This window comes from Euphorbia lathyris, chromosome 7 (assembly GCF_963576675.1).
Source record: "Euphorbia lathyris chromosome 7, ddEupLath1.1, whole genome shotgun sequence".
Taxonomy (NCBI): Eukaryota; Viridiplantae; Streptophyta; class Magnoliopsida; order Malpighiales; family Euphorbiaceae; genus Euphorbia; species Euphorbia lathyris.
Window position 1 is genome coordinate 84,643,066 of NC_088916.1, and position 5,020 is coordinate 84,648,085.

The following is a 5,020-nucleotide window of genomic DNA, read 5'->3' on the forward strand; positions in this document are numbered from 1 at the left end:
ATTGTTGTCTTTGGTAGTGATACCTCTATTAAAGAAGGAGATCTTGTAAAGCGCACGGGATCCACCATTGTACATATTCCGGCGGGAAAGGCTATGCTAGGCCGTGTGGTCGACGGGTTGGGAGTACCAATTGATGGAAGAGGGGCTCTAAGCGATCACGAGCTAAGACGTGTCGAAGTGAAAGCTCCTGGGATTATTGAACGTAAATCAGTGCACGAACCTATCCAAACTGGATTATCTATTTTTAGATTTTTTTTGTGAATTTCTCATTAAAGCCCTCCCCCTCTTAATCTCCTTTTACATTTTCGGCGATCTGGAATCCCTGCAGGCCTTTTGTTTGGACTCCAGCGCGGAAGACGGAGATTCTGAGGCGGAAGACGGGGATTCTGAGGCGAAAGACGGGGATTCTGAGGCGGAAGACGGGGATTCTGAGGTTTCGGACGGGCCTGATCCGAATCATGATTCAGACTCAGACCCGGATGAATCGCCTGAAGAGAAGGAGGCCCGGGTCCGCGATGAAATTCGGCAGTTAATTTCAAACCAGATTCAGGAAGCTCTGACAAAGAATCCGTTGTCCTTCCAGGATAGGGAAGAAGCTGCCCTCGATATCATGGGGAACAAGCTCCAAATTCTTACCAAAACAGATGTCTCAGAGCTCCGTGAATGGCGCTCTCGGATCGGACAAGATCCAACTCTGTTAAGGGGGATTCTGGGGGAGTATTTCTCGAAAAGAAATGGAGAGAGAAACGGTGGCGGGAGCGGCAGTCGATCTTAGTGGGTGGGCTTCGGCTCGGGAGTAAGAACTAGTGATAGGGAAAAAATCAGAAGGAAGAAATAGAATTCTGGGGCCATTTTGATAAAACTTTCGGAGTATGAGTCTTTTTTTTATGAGATCGTGTACAACAACCTTAACCGCACAAGGCGGGGCTGGACCTACCTCCATCCCTAGAGGAGCCGTATGAGGCGGAAGCTCCACGTACAGTTTTGAAGCCGAGCCTTTCCAGCAATGGGGCCTAGGGACCGATATGATGCTTGGTTTAGGTAGGGCGGCCGACCTACTACGGGCACCTGTAGGGATTAGTGCGTGAGACTGCGATCCACAAACTGACGTATGAGACTCACCCTTTACTTGGGAATAAAGAGGGGAAAGATAGCATGTCACAAGAGCGAGGCGAGATCTGGAACCCTACTACGAGAGGGACGACTCGTGAGCCGGGCTTCTAGAGATGAGGCCTTTTAAGCCAAGTCAATTTCGGGCCACCAAACCCTGCAACTGATGAGAAGGCCCTATGGAGTAAAGGGAAGCGTGTACGTTGTCCCACTCTCTGCCTTCCAAAGGTGCCTAGAGGACGGGCCAGACGCAGCAGAGCGACAACCCGGGAGCGGATTCCCCATCGGTAGGGGGACAGGAGATGGCCATCTCGAGGCACATCACGACCTACAGGCTACACCGGCGAGACCTGGGAGGGCAACCCGATTGGGAGTTAGAGGATCCATAGTACCTGCAGCCCCACGGACTTACTATTCATCATTTTTTAATGCGGGGGGAAGGGATCTCTTTTCTGCAATGGAAAAAACAGAGCGGATTTTACTCGGCACAACCTAACGATACATCCCATACCAATGATCTGTGCCTATAATGCGTTGCTAGATCTCTGCTCTAGAAAGGGGGAAAGCTGCAGCAACTGACTTTCATCCTTCGGATGTCCCAAAACAAGCAGGTAAAACGTAAGACTTAAGATTTGCATTTTCTTTATCGAAGATAAATCCGAAAACAAGCAATTTTTTTTTAACGGATAAAACGTAAAAAGTCAAATTGAAATTTGATTTTTGAAGGGAAAAGTGATTGGAAGCCAAAAAGATGGTGTTTCATAACTTTTCAGATTTCAATGACCTTCGTAGAAGGGAAATTCACTTTCATTCAAAAATCCTAGGAAAATGAAAGTTATCCGATTTCAATGATCGTCTATGAAGGGAAATTCACTTTCATTCAAAAATCTCGGGAAAATGAAAGTTGTCCGATTTCAACGATCGTCTATGAAGGGAAATTCACTTTCAACGAAAAATCCGGGTAAAATGAAAGTTTTCAGATTTGAGATCCCATCTCCGAGCGGAAATCTTCTTTAATCCAATTTTCCCGGTAAAACATAAAAAGTAAGATTTCAATGATAGCCTAGGAAAGGCTCAATGTAGTCCTCTTACACGGGTCAGCCAAAACCAGTACTATAGCATAGTAAAGTAAATAATCAATATCGTAGAGTAATAAGAGATAGATGAGGGCTTACTGAACACTTACTTCCGTTGCTTTACCGGTTTGCCGGCTAGCTTTTCTTTCTGTTCTGTCGGCTTTACGGGGACACTAGACACTTTACCAATCTGACCTCATAAGTTCCTAAGCATGCCGGAAAATCACCAAAAAAAGCTAGATCAACTTGACGAAAACCCATCTTTTTTGCATTAAATTTGCTAAAAAGAAAAAAGATTCTATCTTATGTAATTCAATTTGTGGGTGATAGATAGCAAGACTTGCTTGACCAGCTGGGGGAGGTACCTACTTTCTTTACCGGGGGACAAAAGAGAAAGCTTTGATTACCGGGAAGGTTTGAACTAGCTTTGTAGCTTGAGTTCGACGAAAGGTTTGAAGATGCTCGAGTGAAACGAGAGGAACAAGAAGGAACTAGAGTGAAACGAAAGGAAGCAGCGGGGCCTAAGGGCTAGGAAGTTGCTTTACCGCGTTACTCGACCGGACCAGTAGCTTGAGTTCAAGGTACGGACTAGCTTAACCAGGGAGCGAAGTAGCGGAAGATGCAGGAAGAAAACTTACGTAGTTTTCCGGTACGATGCAATTGAGTCGACTGATGAAGGGAGCGAAGATCCTCTACTAGCGATTCCGGCTCCGCAATTAAACTAGTAAGAAAGTAGCTTGACCGGCAAGGTGAAAACTTACGTAGTTTGCCCGGGGAACTAAAGTAGCTTCCCCGCTTAAGTAGCTTTCCCGCTCGACCGGAGGTTTAAGGCTAATTAAGGTAAGGCTAAGTCGCTCGACCAAAGGTACGAAGTTACTTGAGCCAAACTGTTAACGAGAGGTTCGAAGAAGCTCGACTGCAAGGTACGTAGTTACTCGACCAGAGGGGGTTTGAGGAACTTACTTTCCCAGAGGTTCGAAGATGCTCGACCAAAGGGAGAGGGAGATTTGCTGGCTCGACCGCAGGAACAAAATAGAGGAGTGCTTGTCCGCGGAAATGAAAAGTAGCTTTACGGGACTACGAAGTTGCTTTACCAGACCAACTCGGGGAGGGACATACATAGGTAGCTTACCGAGGTAACAGAAAAGCAAAGAAAAGGGCTGGTGGGTTAAGTTTTCGGTGAGTGTTCCAGTTTCTGCTTGATAGCTATATCTTTCCTTTCTTAACTGGTTTTTTTACATATAGCTCATCAACTTGTGACTTCGCACTCTCAGTTTCGAGATTGGGAATCGACAGAACATCGCTTTCTTAATTAGAAAGGCAATGCAGTATTAAAAATTACAAATTTTAAAGTTAAAGATTACAAGTGATTAATTTCTTTATACTTCTTCCTGAACTAGAAAACGTTGCTGAATAGCTTTTTTCAAAAGGATTTATGCTTCTTCGGTGAATGTTTTGAATGTTTTGGTAGATATTCTTTCTTCGAACTGAGGTTTATTTTTTTTTAGGTACGTAACTCAACGAGAAATTACCTTACTTGTCCTCTTTCTAATGAGTCAAGATAACCATTCGTTCCGGTATAAATAGTAATTATCTCTTCCTGGCGCAGATTGGGATTGTTTGAGCAACTCACGTAATCGCTGACCTCTTGCCAATTGATTCTGATTAGCTTTATCTAGATCAGAAGCGAATTGCGCAAAGACTTCTAATTCGACGAATTGGGCCAATTCCAATTTTAGCTTACCTGCTACTTGTTTCATAGCTTTAATTTGAGCTGTAGATCCTACTCTGGAAACGGAAATCCCCACATTAATAGCAGGGCGGATTCCTGCATTGAATAGATCAGCGGATAAGAATATTTGTCCGTCTGTAATGGAAATTACATTAGTAGGAATATAAGCTGAAACGTCTCCTGATTGGGTCTCGACTATTGGTAAAGCAGTCATGCTTCCTTCACCTAAACGAGAACTTGATTTAGCAGCTCTTTCCAAAAGGCATGAATGCAAATAAAAGACATCTCCTGGATAAGCTTCACGACCTGGTGGTCTTCGTAATAGAAGAGACATTTGGCGATAAGCCTGCGCTTGTTTGGAGAGATCATCATAAATGATTAGAGTGTGTCATTCACGGTACATAAAATATTCAGCCAGAGCTGCTCCTGTATAAGGAGCCAGGTATTGTAATGTAGCCGGAGAATCCGCTAGTAGTAGGGAATTTAAGACCGGTACAAGTGATAAGAGGTCTTTGGGCAAGTTCTCAAAGGTCTTAGCAGAGTGTGGGTAAAAGTACTGCTCACCATAGAGAGAAAATTCTATCCGAACCCGAACATCCTTAAGTAAGGTCTTAAGTTTCTTGTCTTTCCTCGCAAGTAACCAAGTCTTCCATCGAGTTCTCTTTTCTTTCACATATAGGTCTCCTCGCTGCATTGCATGGCCTAGAAAGTCCAACGAGGGCTTGTTAGTATTATCTTACTGCAGGAGAGTGAACCGCCTCTAATGAAAGGGCAGAGGCAGACCTATCGGGTTAACCAAAAAGAGTTCCTCTTTTGATTTTGTCTCGTACCTAAGTTCGTCTTCCTTCGGTTCGGGAAAGGATATTATCTAGCATCTTACATCCGATTCTCTCTCAACAGATTCTACGGTTCTGGTTGACTCTCTGGTTTCAGACCTTGGTTCAGATGCGAACCTTATTATCAAAGGGCATAGGCTTTTCCATAGGATACTGAAACTACGAGGTTCTTAGCCCCTATTGGTCGATGTCCCTTCTTCGCCACAGATAAGTTATGTAACTAAAAGTTATCTTCCTTAATGCACATAAGGATAAGGCGGGCACTC

The 5,020-nt window shown here is 44.3% G+C and overlaps 1 pseudogene; it reads right to left on the minus strand.

Moving 5' to 3' along the window:
• Nucleotides 1-3,565: 3,565 nt before the first annotated feature.
• On the minus strand, nt 3,566-4,612 carry LOC136200510 (ATP synthase subunit alpha, chloroplastic-like; annotated as a pseudogene).
• Between the last annotated feature and the right edge of the window lie 408 nt (nt 4,613-5,020).